This window comes from Pungitius pungitius, chromosome 7 (assembly GCF_949316345.1).
Source record: "Pungitius pungitius chromosome 7, fPunPun2.1, whole genome shotgun sequence".
In the NCBI taxonomy this organism is placed as follows: Eukaryota; Metazoa; Chordata; class Actinopteri; order Perciformes; family Gasterosteidae; genus Pungitius; species Pungitius pungitius.
The window spans coordinates 10,467,359-10,487,568 of NC_084906.1; positions in this window are offsets into that span (position 1 = coordinate 10,467,359).

Sequence of the window (20,210 nt, forward strand, 5' to 3'; positions counted from 1 at the left end):
GCCGACCTGGATGGCCAGTCAAAATTGTTGGGGGTATCAAATTGTTGATCACATCATTGGATCTCTGTCTGGCCTCATGTTCATGAAGCAAGTTGCGGAAGCATCTAAACAATGATCCTAGTAGATTACTCACATCACCATCATCAGGACCATATCTGGACACAGCAAAAAATGCAGATAGAGTTCGTGTATGATCATCAAGCTCTCTATAAAGTCTCTCCTCACTGGAATTGTTGGACTCCTCACTTTGCAATGATTCAATGCATTGCAGAGCACTAGTAAAAAAATGTACAATATCCTCTTCATTTCCTCTCACCTCAGAAAATGAAGTTTGGACGTGGAAAAAAAAGAGGATCAGGTAAACACGCATTGTGGTTGAAGTACTAGCTCAAATCCAGTAAGAGCACATGCACTTCCTGGTGTGGACTTCCTGTTTCCTTCAGTTGAAAGGAAGGCCTTCTTTTTTAATTGTTATGCTCATATTCACCACTGAACCGTTATATTCCACAACATAAGCACATTTCACTAGTATGTGTGAGAGCATTTCATATGTGTGTGTGAGAGCTTTCCATATATGTGTGTGAGAGTGTTCCAGTAGTGTGTGTGAGAGCATTCCAGTAGTGTGTGTGAGAGTGTTCCAGTAGTGTGTGTGAGAGCATTCCAGTAGTGTGTGTGAGAGCATTCCAGTAGTGTGTGTGAGAGTGTTCCAGTAGTGTGTATGAGAGCTTTCCAGTAGTGTGTGTGAGAGTGTTCCAGTAGTGTGTATGAGAGCTTTTTCAGTAGTGTGTGTGAGCGTATAGGATTCCAGTAGTGTGTGTGAGAGCATTCCAGTAGTGTGTGTGAGAGCTTTTCAGTAGTGTGTGTGAGCGTATAGGATTCCAGTAGTGTGTGTGAGAGCATTCCAGTTGTGTGTGTGAGAGGGTATTCTGAATAATGTCCCTCACGGCCCCTCATAAAAAAGGGTCATTTGCTTGATAGAAAACATAGTTGAGTGAATCAGGTTCTAGAACAACGCCTAATCCTTCTTTCGATAATGATAATGATGAAAAAGGGTCATTTGCTTGATAGAAAACGTAGTTGAGTGAATCAGGTTCTAAATCTAGACCTAATCCTTCATACCATAATGATAATGATGAAAAAGGGTCATTTGCTTGATAGAAACAGTGAAAGCTAAGGCATTCTTCATACAGTCCGTTTTAGCTGTTTTCTCTTTCTTCAAAAGCTTTGAAAGTAATAATATTGGTCAAAACGTAGTTGAGTGAATCAGGTTCTAAAACTAGACCTAATCCTTCTTTCCATAATGATAATGATGAAAAAGGGTCATTTGCTTGATAGAAAACATAGTTGAGTGATTCAGGTTCTACAACAACATCTAATCCTTCATACCATAATGATAATGATGAAAAAAGATCATTTGCTTGATAGAAACAGTGAAAGCTAAAGCATTCTTCATATAGTCCGTTTTAGCTGTTTTCTCCTTCTGCAAAAGCTTTGAAAGTAACAATATTGGTCAAAACGTAGTTGAGTGAATCAGGTTCTACAACAACACCTAATCCTTCATACCATAATGAAAATTATGAAAAAAGGTCATTTGCTTGATAGAAACAGTGAAAGCTAAAGCATTCTTCATACAGTCCGTTTTAGCTGTTTTCTCTTTCTGCAAAAGCTTTGAAAGTAACAATATGGGTCAAAACGAAGTTGAGTGAATCAGGTTCTAAAACTAGACCTTATCCTTCATACCATAATGATAATGATGAAAAAGGGTCATTTGCTTGATAGAAAACATAGTTGAGTGAATCAGGTTCTAGAACAACGCCTAATCCTTCTTTCGATAATGATAATGATGAAAAAGGGTCATTTGCTTGATAGAAAACGTAGTTGAGTGAATCAGGTTCTAAATCTAGACCTAATCCTTCATACCATAATGATAATGATGAAAAAGGGTCATTTGCTTGATAGAAACAGTGAAAGCTAAGGCATTCTTCATACAGTCCGTTTTAGCTGTTTTCTCTTTCTTCAAAAGCTTTGAAAGTAATAATATTGGTCAAAACGTAGTTGAGTGAATCAGGTTCTAAAACTAGACCTAATCCTTCTTTCCATAATGATAATGATGAAAAAGGGTCATTTGCTTGATAGAAAACGTAGTTGAGTGAATCAGGTTCTACAACAACATCTAATCATTCATACCATAATGATAATGATGAAAAAAGATCATTTGCTTGATAGAAACAGTGAAAGCTAAAGCATTCTTCATACAGTCCGTTTTAGCTGTTTTCTCTTTCTGCAAAAGCTTTGAAAGTAACAATATGGGTCAAAACGAAGTTGAGTGAATCAGGTTCTAAAACTAGACCTTATCCTTCATACCATAATGATAATGATGAAAAGGGGTCATTTGCTTGATAGAAAACATAGTTGAGTGAATCAGGTTCTAGAACAACGCCTAATCCTTCTTTCCATAATGATAATGATGAAAAAGGGTCATTTGCTTGATAGAAAACGTAGTTGAGTGAATCGGGTTCTACAACAACACCTAATCCTTCATACCATAATGAAAATTATGAAAAAAGGTCATTTGCTTGATAGAAACAGTGAAAGCTAAGGCATTCTTCATACAGTCCATTTTAGCTGTTTTCTCTTTCTGCAAAAGCTTTGAAAGTAACAATATGGGTCAAAACGTAGTTGAGTGAATCAGGTTCTAAAACTAGACCTTATCCTTCATACCATAATGATAATGATGAAAAAGGGTCATTTGCTTGATAGAAAACATAGTTGAGTGAATCAGGTTCTAGAACAACGCCTAATCCTTCTTTCGATAATGATAATGATGAAAAAGGGTCATTTGCTTGATAGAAAACGTAGTTGAGTGAATCAGGTTCTAAATCTAGACCTAATCCTTCATACCATAATGATAATGATGAAAAAGGGTCATTTGCTTGATAGAAACAGTGAAAGCTAAGGCATTCTTCATACAGTCCGTTTTAGCTGTTTTCTCTTTCTTCAAAAGCTTTGAAAGTAATAATATTGGTCAAAACGTAGTTGAGTGAATCAGGTTCTAAAACTAGACCTAATCCTTCTTTCCATAATGATAATGATGAAAAAGGGTCATTTGCTTGATAGAAAACGTAGTTGAGTGAATCAGGTTCTACAACAACATCTAATCCTTCATACCATAATGATAATGATGAAAAAAGATCATTTGCTTGATAGAAACAGTGAAAGCTAAAGCATTCTTCATACAGTCCGTTTTAGCTGTTTTCTCTTTCTGCAAAAGCTTTGAAAGTAACAATATGGGTCAAAACGAAGTTGAGTGAATCAGGTTCTAAAACTAGACCTTATCCTTCATACCATAATGATAATGATGAAAAGGGGTCATTTGCTTGATAGAAAACATAGTTGAGTGAATCAGGTTCTAGAACAACGCCTAATCCTTCTTTCCATAATGATAATGATGAAAAAGGGTCATTTGCTTGATAGAAAACGTAGTTGAGTGAATCGGGTTCTACAACAACACCTAATCCTTCATACCATAATGAAAATTATGAAAAAAGGTCATTTGCTTGATAGAAACAGTGAAAGCTAAGGCATTCTTCATACAGTCCATTTTAGCTGTTTTCTCTTTCTGCAAAAGCTTTGAAAGTAACAATATGGGTCAAAACGTAGTTGAGTGAATCAGGTTCTAAAACTAGACCTTATCCTTCATACCATAATGATAATGATGAAAAAGGGTCATTTGCTTGATAGAAAACGTAGTTGAGTGAATCGGGTTCTACAACAACACCTAATCCTTCATACCATAATGAAAATGATGAAAAAAGGTCATTTGCTTGATAGAAACAGTGAAAGGTAAGGCATTCTTAATACAGTCCGTTTCAGCTGTTTTCTCCTTCTGCAAAAGCTTTGAAAGTAACAATATTGGTCAAAACGTAGTTGAGTGAATCAGGTTCTAAAACTAGACCTTATCCTTCATACCATAATGATAATGATGAAAAAAGGTCATTCGCTTGATAGAAAACATAGTTGAGTGATTCAGGTTCTATAACAACATCTAATCCTTCATACCATAATGATAATGATGAAAAAAGATCATTTGCTTGATAGAAACAGTGAAACCTAAAGCATTCTTAATACAGTCCGTTTTAGCTGTTTTCTCCTTCTGCAAAAGCTTTGAAAGTAACAATATGGGTCAAAACGTAGTTGAGTGAATCAGGTTCTAAAACTAGACCTTATCCTTCTTTCCATAATGATAATGATGAAAAAGGGTCATTTGCTTGATAGAAAACGTAGTTGAGTGAATCGGGTTCTACAACAACACCTAATCCTTCATACCATAATGAAAATTATGAAAAAAGGTCATTTGCTTGATAGAAACAGTGAAAGCTAAAGCATTCTTCATACAGTCCGTTTTAGCTGTTTTCTCCTTCTGCAAAAGCTTTGAAAGTAACAATATTGGTCAAAACGTAGTTGAGTGAATCAGGTTCTACAACAACACCTAATCCTTCATACCATAATGATAATGATGAAAAAAGATCATTTGCTTGATAGAAACAGTGAAAGCTAAAGCATTCTTCATACAGTCCGTTTTAGCTGTTTTCTCTTTCTGCAAAAGCTTTGAAAGTAACAATATGGGTCAAAACGAAATTGAGTGAATCAGGTTCTAAAACTAGACCTTATCCTTCATACCATAATGATAATGATGAAAAAGGGTCATTTGCTTGATAGAAAACATAGTTGAGTGAATCAGGTTCTAGAACAACGCCTAATCCTTCTTTCCATAATGATAATGATGAAAAAGGGTCATTTGCTTGATAGAAAACGTAGTTGAGTGAATCGGGTTCTACAACAACACCTAATCCTTCATACCATAATGAAAATGATGAAAAAGGGTCATTTGCTTGATAGAAACAGTGAAAGCTAAGGCATTCTTCATACAGTCCATTTTAGCTGTTTTCTCTTTCTGCAAAAGCTTTGAAAGTAACAATATGGGTCAAAACGTAGTTGAGTGAATCAGGTTCTAAAACTAGACCTTATCCTTCATACCATAATGATAATGATGAAAAAGGGTCATTTGCTTGATAGAAAACGTAGTTGAGTGAATCGGGTTCTACAACAACACCTAATCCTTCATACCATAATGAAAATGATGAAAAAAGGTCATTTGCTTGATAGAAACAGTGAAAGGTAAGGCATTCTTAATACAGTCCGTTTCAGCTGTTTTCTCCTTCTGCAAAAGCTTTGAAAGTAACAATATTGGTCAAAACGTAGTTGAGTGAATCAGGTTCTAAAACTAGACCTTATCCTTCATACCATAATGATAATGATGAAAAAGGGTCATTTGCTTGATAGAAAACATAGTTGAGTGAATCAGGTTCTAGAACAACGCCTAATCCTTCTTTCGATAATGATAATGATGAAAAAGGGTCATTTGCTTGATAGAAAACGTAGTTGAGTGAATCAGGTTCTAAATCTAGACCTAATCCTTCATACCATAATGATAATGATGAAAAAGGGTCATTTGCTTGATAGAAACAGTGAAAGCTAAGGCATTCTTCATACAGTCCGTTTTAGCTGTTTTCTCTTTCTTCAAAAGCTTTGAAAGTAATAATATTGGTCAAAACGTAGTTGAGTGAATCAGGTTCTAAAACTAGACCTAATCCTTCTTTCCATAATGATAATGATGAAAAAGGGTCATTTACTTGATAGAAAACGTAGTTGAGTGAATCAGGTTCTACAACAACATCTAATCCTTCATACCATAATGATAATGATGAAAAAAGATCATTTGCTTGATAGAAACAGTGAAAGCTAAAGCATTCTTCATACAGTCCGTTTTAGCTGTTTTCTCTTTCTGCAAAAGCTTTGAAAGTAACAATATGGGTCAAAACGAAGTTGAGTGAATCAGGTTCTAAAACTAGACCTTATCCTTCATACCATAATGATAATGATGAAAAGGGGTCATTTGCTTGATAGAAAACATAGTTGAGTGAATCAGGTTCTAGAACAACGCCTAATCCTTCTTTCCATAATGATAATGATGAAAAAGGGTCATTTGCTTGATAGAAAACGTAGTTGAGTGAATCGGGTTCTACAACAACACCTAATCCTTCATACCATAATGGAAATTATGAAAAAAGGTCATTTGCTTGATAGAAACAGTGAAAGCTAAGGCATTCTTCATACAGTCCATTTTAGCTGTTTTCTCTTTCTGCAAAAGCTTTGAAAGTAACAATATGGGTCAAAACGTAGTTGAGTGAATCAGGTTCTAAAACTAGACCTTATCCTTCATACCATAATGATAATGATGAAAAAGGGTCATTTGCTTGATAGAAAACGTAGTTGAGTGAATCGGGTTCTACAACAACACCTAATCCTTCATACCATAATGAAAATGATGAAAAAAGGTCATTTGCTTGATAGAAACAGTGAAAGGTAAGGCATTCTTAATACAGTCCGTTTCAGCTGTTTTCTCCTTCTGCAAAAGCTTTGAAAGTAACAATATTGGTCAAAACGTAGTTGAGTGAATCAGGTTCTAAAACTAGACCTTATCCTTCATACCATAATGATAATGATGAAAAAAGGTCATTCGCTTGATAGAAAACATAGTTGAGTGATTCAGGTTCTATAACAACATCTAATCCTTCATACCATAATGATAATGATGAAAAAAGATCATTTGCTTGATAGAAACAGTGAAACCTAAAGCATTCTTAATACAGTCCGTTTTAGCTGTTTTCTCCTTCTGCAAAAGCTTTGAAAGTAACAATATGGGTCAAAACGTAGTTGAGTGAATCAGGTTCTAAAACTAGACCTTATCCTTCTTTCCATAATGATAATGATGAAAAAGGGTCATTTGCTTGATAGAAAACGTAGTTGAGTGAATCGGGTTCTACAACAACACCTAATCCTTCATACCATAATGAAAATTATGAAAAAAGGTCATTTGCTTGATAGAAACAGTGAAAGCTAAAGCATTCTTCATACAGTCCGTTTTAGCTGTTTTCTCCTTCTGCAAAAGCTTTGAAAGTAACAATATTGGTCAAAACGTAGTTGAGTGAATCAGGTTCTACAACAACACCTAATCCTTCATACCATAATGATAATGATGAAAAAAGATCATTTGCTTGACAGAAACAGTGAAAGCTAAAGCATTCTTCATACAGTCCGTTTTAGCTGTTTTCTCTTTCTGCAAAAGCTTTGAAAGTAACAATATGGTCAAAACGAAATTGAGTGAATCAGGTTCTAAAACTAGACCTTATCCTTCATACCATAATGATAATGATGAAAAAGGGTCATTTGCTTGATAGAAAACATAGTTGAGTGAATCAGGTTCTAGAACAACGCCTAATCCTTCTTTCCATAATGATAATGATGAAAAAGGGTCATTTGCTTGATAGAAAACGTAGTTGAGTGAATCGGGTTCTACAACAACACCTAATCCTTCATACCATAATGAAAATGATGAAAAAGGGTCATTTGCTTGATAGAAACAGTGAAAGCTAAGGCATTCTTCATACAGTCCATTTTAGCTGTTTTCTCTTTCTGCAAAAGCTTTGAAAGTAACAATATGGGTCAAAACGTAGTTGAGTGAATCAGGTTCTAAAACTAGACCTTATCCTTCATACCATAATGATAATGATGAAAAAGGGTCATTTGCTTGATAGAAAACGTAGTTGAGTGAATCGGGTTCTACAACAACACCTAATTCTTCATACCATAATGAAAATGATGAAAAAAGGTCATTTGCTTGATAGAAACAGTGAAAGGTAAGGCATTCTTAATACAGTCCGTTTCAGCTGTTTTCTCCTTCTGCAAAAGCTTTGAAAGTAACAATATTGGTCAAAACGTAGTTGAGTGAATCAGGTTCTAAAACTAGACCTTATCCTTCATACCATAATGATAATGATGAAAAAAGGTCATTTGCTTGATAGAAAACATAGTTGAGTGATTCAGGTTCTATAACAACATCTAATCCTTCATACCATAATGATAATGATGAAAAAAGATCATTTGCTTGATAGAAACAGTGAAAGCTAAAGCATTCTTAATACAGTCCGTTTTAGCTGTTTTCTCCTTCTGCAAAAGCTTTGAAAGTAACAATATGGGTCAAAACGTAGTTGAGTGAATCAGGTTCTAAAACTAGACCTTATCCTTCATACCATAATGATAATGATAAAAAAGGGTCATTTGCTTGATAGAAAACGTAGTTGAGTGAATCAGGTTCTACAACAACACCTAATCCTTCATACCATAATGAAAATGATGAAAAAAGGTCATTTGCTTGATAGAAACAGTGAAAGGTAAGGCATTCTTAATACAGTCCGTTTCAGCTGTTTTCTCCTTCTGCAAAAGCTTTGAAAGTAACAATATTGGTCAAAACGTAGTTGAGTGAATCAGGTTCTAAAACTAGACCTTATCCTTCATACCATAATGATAATGATGAAAAAAGGTCATTTGCTTGATAGAAAACATAGTTGAGTGATTCAGGTTCTATAACAACATCTAATCCTTCATACCATAATGATAATGATGAAAAAAGATCATTTGCTTGATAGAAACAGTGAAAGCTAAAGCATTCTTAATACAGTCCGTTTTAGCTGTTTTCTCCTTCTGCAAAAGCTTTGAAAGTAACAATATGGGTCAAAACGTAGTTGAGTGAATCAGGTTCTAAAACTAGACCTTATCCTTCATACCATAATGATAATGATAAAAAAGGGTCATTTGCTTGATAGAAAACGTAGTTGAGTGAATCAGGTTCTACAACAACACCTAATCCTTCATACCATAATGATAATGATGAAAAAAGATCATTCGCTTGATAGAAACAGTGAAACCTAAAGCATTCTTAATACAGTCCGTTTTAGCTGTTTTCTCCTTCTGCAAAAGCTTTGAAAGTAACAATATTGGTCAAAACGTAGTTGAGTGAATCAGGTTCTACAACAACACCTAATCCTTCATACCATAATGATAATGATGAAAAAAGATCATTTGCTTGATAGAAACAGTGAAAGCTAAAGCATTCTTCATACAGTCCGTTTTAGCTGTTTTCTCTTTCTGCAAAAGCTTTGAAAGTAACAATATGGGTCAAAACGAAATTGAGTGAATCAGGTTCTAAAACTAGACCTTATCCTTCATACCATAATGAGCTGTCACGTGATACAGTCTCTATGGATGGAATTGCTCTGGTATCCAACAGCACCGTCAGAAATCTTGGAGTTCTCTTCGACCAGGATATGTCCTTCAACTCTCATATAAAGAAGACTTCAAGGACTGCCTTTTTTCATCTATGGAATATATCAAAAATCAGGAACTTCCTGTCTCAAAGTGATGCAGAAAAACTAGTTCATGCATTTGTTACTTCTAGACTGGATTACTGTAATTCTTTGTTATCAGGCTGCTCTTGTAAATCGCTTAAACCTCTCCAGCTGATTCAGAATGCTGCAGCACGTGTATTAACAAGAACTAAGAAATGGGATCATATAACTCCTGTATTAACTTCTCTGCACTGGCTTCCTGTTAAATCAAGAATAGAATTTAAGGTACTTCTCCTCACCTACAAGGCACTTGCTGGTGAGGCACCGTCTTATCTTAAAGAGCTTGTTACACCGTATTGTCCTACAAGGCATCTACGCTCCATAGATGCTGGGCTACTTGTGGTTCCTAGAGTTTTAAAAAGTAGGATGGGGGCCAGAGCCTTCAGTTATCAAGCTCCTCTTTTGTGGAACCAGCTTCCACTTTCAGTCCGGGGGGCAGACTCGGTCAGTTCATTTAAGATAAAGCTTAAAACGTTCCTCTTTGATATTGCTTATAGTTAGGGCTGGCTCAGGTTAGCCTGGACCAGCCCTTAGTTAAGCTGCTCTAGGCTTAGACTGCCGGGGGACTTCTTAGGACACACCGAGCCCCTCTCTCACTCTCACTCTCTCCTCCCACAATCATCCATGCTTTATTAATGTACATCACTAATTAAGCTTCTTTCCGGGAGTTTTTTGTGCTTTCTCGCCTAGCAGGTCTCCGTGGATCATAGTTTCGTGCGGACCCCGGTTCTGACTCCTGGCTCATGGCTCTGCTGACACCTGCTACTGCCATCATCATTACTTTAAATATGATTCATATTACTGTCATCAAAAACCAACATCTTTCTGCTCTCCCTCCCCACAGAAGCCTCTGTGGATGGTGGTTCGATCTGATGGAGGTTGTCCCTGCAGTGGTCCTGCCGTACACCTCTTCTGCTACTTGCAATTACTTGTATCATTTCAGTTAGAGAAATTGAATGTATTGTACATCTTTTACATTGTTGATTCTGTACACATGACATCCATTGCAGTCTGTCCATCCCGGGAGAGGGATCCCTCCTCTGACGTTCTCCCTAAGGTTTCTTCCCTTTTTTCCCCATTGAAGGGTTTTTTTCATATTTTGGGGAGTTTTTCCTGTGCCGATGTGAGGGTTTCGGGACAGAGGATGTTGCATGTGTACAGACTGTAAAGCCCTCTGAGGCAAATTTGTAATTTGCGATTTTGGGCTATACAAAATAAAATGAATTGAATTGAATAATGATGAAAAAGGGTCATTTGCTTGATAGAAAACATAGTTGAGTGAATCAGGTTCTAGAACAACGCCTAATCCTTCTTTCCATAATGATAATGATGAAAAAGGGTCATTTGCTTGATAGAAAACGTAGTTGAGTGAATCGGGTTCTACAACAACACCTAATCCTTCATACCATAATGAAAATGATGAAAAAAGATAATTTGCTTGATAGAAACAGTGAAACCTAAAGCATTCTTAATACAGTCCGTTTTAGCTGTTTTCTCCTTCTGCAAAAGCTTTGAAAGTAACAATATTGGTCAAAACGTAGTTGAGTGAATCAGGTTCTACAACAACACCTAATCCTTCTTTCCATAATGATAATGATGAAAAAGGGTCATTTGCTTGATAGAAAACGTAGTTGAGTGAATCGGGTTCTACAACAACACCTAATCCTTCATACCATAATGAAAATTATGAAAAAAGGTCATTTGCTTGATAGAAACAGTGAAAGCTAAGGCATTCTTAATACAGTCCGTTTTAGCTGTTTTCTCCTTCTGCAAAAGCTTTGAAAGTAACAATATTGGTCAAAACGTAGTTGAGTGAATCAGGTTCTAAAACTAGACCTTATCCTTCATACCATAATGATAATGATGAAAAAGGGTCATTTGCTTGATAGAAAACGTAGTTGAGTGAATCAGGTTCTAAAACTAGACCTTATCCTTCATACCATAATGATAATGATGAAAAGGGGTCATTTGCTTGATAGAAAACATAGTTGAGTGAATCAGGTTCTAGAACAACGCCTAATCCTTCTTTCCATAATGATAATGATGAAAAAGGGTCATTTGCTTGATAGAAAACGTAGTTGAGTGAATCAGGTTCTATAACAACATCTAATCCTTCATACCATAATGATAATGATGAAAAAAGATCATTTGCTTGATAGAAACAGTGAAAGCTAAAGCATTCTTAATACAGTCCGTTTTAGCTGTTTTCTCCTTCTGCAAAAGCTTTGAAAGTAACAATATGGGTCAAAACGTAGTTGAGTGAATCAGGTTCTAAAACTAGACCTTATCCTTCATACCATAATGATAATGATAAAAAAGGGTCATTTGCTTGATAGAAAACGTAGTTGAGTGAATCAGGTTCTACAACAACACCTAATCCTTCATACCATAATGATAATGATGAAAAAAGATCATTCGCTTGATAGAAACAGTGAAACCTAAAGCATTCTTCATATAGTCCGTTTTAGCTGTTTTCTCCTTCTGCAAAAGCTTTGAAAGTAACAATATTGGTCAAAACGTAGTTGAGTGAATCAGGTTCTACAACAACACCTAATCCTTCTTTCCATAATGATAATGATGAAAAAGGGTCATTTGCTTGATAGAAAACGTAGTTGAGTGAATCGGGTTCTACAACAACACCTAATCCTTCATACCATAATGAAAATTATGAAAAAAGGTCATTTGCTTGATAGAAACAGTGAAAGCTAAGGCATTCTTAATACAGTCCGTTTTAGCTGTTTTCTCCTTCTGCAAAAGCTTTGAAAGTAACAATATTGGTCAAAACGTAGTTGAGTGAATCAGGTTCTAAAACTAGACCTTATCCTTCATACCATAATGATAATGATAAAAAAGGGTCATTTGCTTGATAGAAAACATAGTTGAGTGAATCAGGTTCTAGAACAACGCCTAATCCTTCTTTCCATAATGATAATGATGAAAAAGGGTCATTTGCTTGATAGAAAACGTAGTTGAGTGAATCGGGTTCTACAAAAACACCTAATCCTTCATACCATAATGAAAATTATGAAAAAAGGTCATTTGCTTGATAGAAACAGTGAAAGCTAAGGCATTCTTCATACAGTCCATTTTAGCTGTTTTCTCTTTCTGCAAAAGCTTTGAAAGTAACAATATGGGTCAAAACGTAGTTGAGTGAATCAGGTTCTAAAACTAGACCTTATCCTTCATACCATAATGATAATGATGAAAAAGGGTCATTTGCTTGATAGAAAACGTAGTTGAGTGAATCGGGTTCTACAACAACACCTAATCCTTCATACCATAATGAAAATGATGAAAAAAGGTCATTTGCTTGATAGAAACAGTGAAAGGTAAGGCATTCTTAATACAGTCCGTTTCAGCTGTTTTCTCCTTCTGCAAAAGCTTTGAAAGTAACAATATTGGTCAAAACGTAGTTGAGTGAATCAGTTTCTAAAACTAGACCTTATCCTTCATACCATAATGATAATGATGAAAAAAGGTCATTTGCTTGATAGAAAACATAGTTGAGTGATTCAGGTTCTATAACAACATCTAATCCTTCATACCATAATGATAATGATGAAAAAAGATAATTTGCTTGATAGAAACAGTGAAACCTAAAGCATTCTTAATACAGTCCGTTTTAGCTGTTTTCTCCTTCTGCAAAAGCTTTGAAAGTAACAATATTGGTCAAAACGTAGTTGAGTGAATCAGGTTCTACAACAACACCTAATCCTTCTTTCCATAATGATAATGATGAAAAAGGGTCATTTGCTTGATAGAAAACGTAGTTGAGTGAATCGGGTTCTACAACAACACCTAATCCTTCATACCATAATGAAAATTATGAAAAAAGGTCATTTGCTTGATAGAAACAGTGAAAGCTAAGGCATTCTTAATACAGTCCGTTTTAGCTGTTTTCTCCTTCTGCAAAAGCTTTGAAAGTAACAATATTGGTCAAAACGTAGTTGAGTGAATCAGGTTCTAAAACTAGACCTTATCCTTCATACCATAATGATAATGATGAAAAAGGGTCATTTGCTTGATAGAAAACGTAGTTGAGTGAATCAGGTTCTAAAACTAGACCTTATCCTTCATACCATAATGATAATGATGAAAAGGGGTCATTTGCTTGATAGAAAACATAGTTGAGTGAATCAGGTTCTAGAACAACGCCTAATCCTTCTTTCCATAATGATAATGATGAAAAAGGGTCATTTGCTTGATAGAAAACGTAGTTGAGTGAATCAGGTTCTATAACAACATCTAATCCTTCATACCATAATGATAATGATGAAAAAAGATCATTTGCTTGATAGAAACAGTGAAAGCTAAAGCATTCTTAATACAGTCCGTTTTAGCTGTTTTCTCCTTCTGCAAAAGCTTTGAAAGTAACAATATGGGTCAAAACGTAGTTGAGTGAATCAGGTTCTAAAACTAGACCTTATCCTTCATACCATAATGATAATGATAAAAAAGGGTCATTTGCTTGATAGAAAACGTAGTTGAGTGAATCAGGTTCTACAACAACACCTAATCCTTCATACCATAATGATAATGATGAAAAAAGATCATTCGCTTGATAGAAACAGTGAAACCTAAAGCATTCTTCATATAGTCCGTTTTAGCTGTTTTCTCCTTCTGCAAAAGCTTTGAAAGTAACAATATTGGTCAAAACGTAGTTGAGTGAATCAGGTTCTACAACAACACCTAATCCTTCTTTCCATAATGATAATGATGAAAAAGGGTCATTTGCTTGATAGAAAACGTAGTTGAGTGAATCGGGTTCTACAACAACACCTAATCCTTCATACCATAATGAAAATTATGAAAAAAGGTCATTTGCTTGATAGAAACAGTGAAAGCTAAGGCATTCTTAATACAGTCCGTTTTAGCTGTTTTCTCCTTCTGCAAAAGCTTTGAAAGTAACAATATTGGTCAAAACGTAGTTGAGTGAATCAGGTTCTAAAACTAGACCTTATCCTTCATACCATAATGATAATGATAAAAAAGGGTCATTTGCTTGATAGAAAACATAGTTGAGTGAATCAGGTTCTAGAACAACGCCTAATCCTTCTTTCCATAATGATAATGATGAAAAAGGGTCATTTGCTTGATAGAAAACGTAGTTGAGTGAATCGGGTTCTACAAAAACACCTAATCCTTCATACCATAATGAAAATTATGAAAAAAGGTCATTTGCTTGATAGAAACAGTGAAAGCTAAGGCATTCTTCATACAGTCCATTTTAGCTGTTTTCTCTTTCTGCAAAAGCTTTGAAAGTAACAATATGGGTCAAAACGTAGTTGAGTGAATCAGGTTCTAAAACTAGACCTTATCCTTCATACCATAATGATAATGATGAAAAAGGGTCATTTGCTTGATAGAAAACGTAGTTGAGTGAATCGGGTTCTACAACAACACCTAATCCTTCATACCATAATGAAAATGATGAAAAAAGGTCATTTGCTTGATAGAAACAGTGAAAGGTAAGGCATTCTTAATACAGTCCGTTTCAGCTGTTTTCTCCTTCTGCAAAAGCTTTGAAAGTAACAATATTGGTCAAAACGTAGTTGAGTGAATCAGTTTCTAAAACTAGACCTTATCCTTCATACCATAATGATAATGATGAAAAAAGGTCATTTGCTTGATAGAAAACATAGTTGAGTGATTCAGGTTCTATAACAACATCTAATCCTTCATACCATAATGATAATGATGAAAAAAGATAATTTGCTTGATAGAAACAGTGAAACCTAAAGCATTCTTAATACAGTCCGTTTTAGCTGTTTTCTCCTTCTGCAAAAGCTTTGAAAGTAACAATATTGGTCAAAACGTAGTTGAGTGAATCAGGTTCTACAACAACACCTAATCCTTCTTTCCATAATGATAATGATGAAAAAGGGTCATTTGCTTGATAGAAAACGTAGTTGAGTGAATCGGGTTCTACAACAACACCTAATCCTTCATACCATAATGAAAATTATGAAAAAAGGTCATTTGCTTGATAGAAACAGTGAAAGCTAAGGCATTCTTAATACAGTCCGTTTTAGCTGTTTTCTCCTTCTGCAAAAGCTTTGAAAGTAACAATATTGGTCAAAACGTAGTTGAGTGAATCAGGTTCTAAAACTAGACCTTATCCTTCATACCATAATGATAATGATGAAAAAGGGTCATTTGCTTGATAGAAAACGTAGTTGAGTGAATCAGGTTCTAAAACTAGACCTTATCCTTCATACCATAATGATAATGATGAAAAGGGGTCATTTGCTTGATAGAAAACATAGTTGAGTGAATCAGGTTCTAGAACAACGCCTAATCCTTCTTTCCATAATGATAATGATGAAAAAGGGTCATTTGCTTGATAGAAAACGTAGTTGAGTGAATCAGGTTCTATAACAACATCTAATCCTTCATACCATAATGATAATGATGAAAAAAGATCATTTGCTTGATAGAAACAGTGAAAGCTAAAGCATTCTTAATACAGTCCGTTTTAGCTGTTTTCTCCTTCTGCAAAAGCTTTGAAAGTAACAATATGGGTCAAAACGTAGTTGAGTGAATCAGGTTCTAAAACTAGACCTTATCCTTCATACCATAATGATAATGATAAAAAAGGGTCATTTGCTTGATAGAAAACGTAGTTGAGTGAATTAGGTTCTACAACAACACCTAATCCTTCATACCATAATGATAATGATGAAAAAAGATCATTCGCTTGATAGAAACAGTGAAACCTAAAGCATTCTTCATATAGTCCGTTTTAGCTGTTTTCTCCTTCTGCAAAAGCTTTGAAAGTAACAATATTGGTCAAAACGTAGTTGAGTGAATCAGGTTCTACAACAACACCTAATCCTTCTTTCCATAATGATAATGATGAAAAAGGGTCATTTGCTTGATAGAAAACGTAGTTGAGTGAATCGGGTTCTACAACAACACCTAATCCTTCATACCATAATGAAAATTATGAAAAAAGGTCATTTGCTTGATAGAAACAGTGAAAGCTAAGGCATTCTTAATACAGTCCGTTTTAGCTGTTTTCTCCTTCTGCAAAAGCTTTGAAAGTAACAATATTGGTCAAAACGTAGTTGAGTGAATCAGGTTCTAAAACTAGACCTTATCCTTTATACCATAATGATAATGATAAAAAAGGGTCATTTGCTTGATAGAAAACATAGTTGAGTGAATCAGGTTCTAGAACAACGCCTAATCCTTCTTTCCATAATGATAATGATGAAAAAGGGTCATTTGCTTGATAGAAAACGTAGTTGAGTGAATCGGGTTCTACAACAACACCTAATCCTTCATACCATAATGAAAATTATGAAAAAAGGTCATTTGCTTGATAGAAACAGTGAAAGCTAAGGCATTCTTCATACAGTCCATTTTAGCTGTTTTCTCTTTCTGCAAAAGCTTTGAAAGTAACAATATGGGTCAAAACGTAGTTGAGTGAATCAGGTTCTAAAACTAGACCTTATCCTTCATACCATAATGATAATGATGAAAAAGGGTCATTTGCTTGATAGAAAACGTAGTTGAGTGAATCGGGTTCTACAACAACACCTAATCCTTCATACCATAATGAAAATGATGAAAAAAGGTCATTTGCTTGATAGAAACAGTGAAAGGTAAGGCATTCTTAATACAGTCCGTTTCAGCTGTTTTCTCCTTCTGCAAAAGCTTTGAAAGTAACAATATTGGTCAAAACGTAGTTGAGTGAATCAGGTTCTAAAACTAGACCTTATCCTTCATACCATAATGATAATGATGAAAAAAGGTCATTTGCTTGATAGAAAACATAGTTGAGTGATTCAGGTTCTATAACAACATCTAATCCTTCATACCATAATGATAATGATGAAAAAAGATCATTTGCTTGATAGAAACAGTGAAACCTAAAGCATTCTTAATACAGTCCGTTTTAGCTGTTTTCTCCTTCTGCAAAAGCTTTGAAAGTAACAATATGGGTCAAAACGTAGTTGAGTGAATCAGGTTCTAAAACTAGACCTTATCCTTCTTTCCATAATGATAATGATGAAAAAGGGTCATTTGCTTGATAGAAAACGTAGTTGAGTGAATCGGGTTCTACAACAACACCTAATCCTTCATACCATAATGAAAATGATGAAAAAAGGTCATTTGCTTGATAGAAACAGTGAAAGCTAAAGCATTCTTCATACAGTCCGTTTTAGCTGTTTTCTCCTTCTGCAAAAGCTTTGAAAGTAACAATATTGGTCAAAACGTAGTTGAGTAAATCAGGTTCTACAACAACACCTAATCCTTCATACCATAATGATAATGATGAAAAAAGATCATTTGCTTGATAGAAACAGTGAAAGCTAAAGCATTCTTCATACAGTCCGTTTTAGCTGTTTTCTCTTTCTGCAAAAGCTTTGAAAGTAACAATATGGGTCAAAACGAAATTGAGTGAATCAGGTTCTAAAACTAGACCTTATCCTTCATACCATAATGATAATGATGAAAAAGGGTCATTTGCTTGATAGAAAACATAGTTGAGTGAATCAGGTTCTAGAACAACGCCTAATCCTTCTTTCCATAATGATAATGATGAAAAAGGGTCATTTGCTTGATAGAAAACGTAGTTGAGTGAATCGGGTTCTACAACAACACCTAATCCTTCATACCATAATGAAAATTATGAAAAAAGGTCATTTGCTTGATAGAAACAGTGAAAGCTAAGGCATTCTTCATACAGTCCATTTTAGCTGTTTTCTCTTTCTGCAAAAGCTTTGAAAGTAACAATATGGGTCAAAACGTAGTTGAGTGAATCAGGTTCTAAAACTAGACCTTATCCTTCATACCATAATGATAATGATGAAAAAGGGTCATTTGCTTGATAGAAAACGTAGTTGAGTGAATCGGGTTCTACAACAACACCTAATCCTTCATACCATGATGAAAATGATGAAAAAAGGTCATTTGCTTGATAGAAACAGTGAAAGGTAAGGCATTCTTAATACAGTCCGTTTCAGCGGTTTTCTCCTTCTGCAAAAGCTTTGAAAGTAACAATATTGGTCAAAACGTAGTTGAGTGAATCAGGTTCTAAAACTAGACCTTATCCTTCATACCATAATGATAATGATGAAAAAAGGTCATTTGCTTGATAGAAAACATAGTTGAGTGATTCAGGTTCTATAACAACATCTAATCCTTCATACCATAATGATAATGATGAAAAAAGATCATTTGCTTGATAGAAACAGTGAAACCTAAAGCATTCTTAATACAGTCCGTTTTAGCTGTTTTCTCTTTCTGCAAAAGCTTTGAAAGTAACAATATGGGTCAAAACGTAGTTGAGTGAATCAGGTTCTAAAACTAGACCTTATCCTTCTTTCCATAATGATAATGATGAAAAAGGGTCATTTGCTTGATAGAAAACGTAGTTGAGTGAATCGGGTTCTACAACAACACCTAATCCTTCATACCATAATGAAAATGATGAAAAAAGGTCATTTGCTTGATAGAAACAGTGAAAGCTAAAGCATTCTTCATACAGTCCGTTTTAGCTGTTTTCTCCTTCTGCAAAAGCTTTGAAAGTAACAATATTGGTCAAAACGTAGTTGAGTAAATCAGGTTCTACAACAACACCTAATCCTTCATACCATAATGATAATGATGAAAAAAGATCATTTGCTTGATAGAAACAGTGAAAGCTAAAGCATTCTTCATACAGTCCGTTTTAGCTGTTTTCTCTTTCTGCAAAAGCTTTGAAAGTAACAATATGGGTCAAAACGAAATTGAGTGAATCAGGTTCTAAAACTAGACCTTATCCTTCATACCATAATGATAATGATGAAAAAGGGTCATTTGCTTGATAGAAAACATAGTTGAGTGAATCAGGTTCTAGAACAACGCCTAATCCTTCTTTCCATAATGATAATGATGAAAAAGGGTCATTTGCTTGATAGAAAACATAGTTGAGTGAATCAGGTTCTAGAACAACGCCTAATCCTTCTTTCCATAATGATAATGATGAAAAAGGGTCATTTGCTTGATAGAAAACGTAGTTGAGTGAATCGGGTTCTACAACAACACCTAATCCTTCATACCATGATGAAAATGATGAAAAAAGGTCATTTGCTTGATAGAAACAGTGAAAGGTAAGGCATTCTTAATACAGTCCGTTTCAGCGGTTTTCTCCTTCTGCAAAAGCTTTGAAAGTAACAATATTGGTCAAAACGTAGTTGAGTGAATCAGGTTCTAAAACTAGACCTTATCCTTCATACCATAATGATAATGATGAAAAAAGGTCATTTGCTTGATAGAAAACATAGTTGAGTGATTCAGGTTCTATAACAACATCTAATCCTTCATACCATAATGATAATGATGAAAAAAGATCATTTGCTTGATAGAAACAGTGAAAGCTAAAGCATTCTTAATACAGTCCGTTTTAGCTGTTTTCTCCTTCTGCAAAAGCTTTGAAAGTAACAATATGGGTCAAAACGTAGTTGAGTGAATCAGGTTCTAAAACTAGACCTTATCCTTCATACCATAATGATAATGATAAAAAAGGGTCATTTGCTTGATAGAAAACGTAGTTGAGTGAATCAGGTTCTACAACAACACCTAATCCTTCATACCATAATGATAATGATGAAAAAAGATCATTCGCTTGATAGAAACAGTGAAACCTAAAGCATTCTTAATACAGTCCGTTTTAGCTGTTTTCTCCTTCTGCAAAAGCTTTGAAAGTAACAATATTGGTCAAAACGTAGTTGAGTGAATCAGGTTCTAAAACAACACCTAATCCTTCATACCATAATGATAATGATGAAAAAAGATCATTTGCTTGATAGAAACAGTGAAAGCTAAAGCATTCTTCATACAGTCCGTTTTAGCTGTTTTCTCTTTCTGCAAAAGCTTTGAAAGTAACAATATCGGTCAAAACGAAATTGAGTG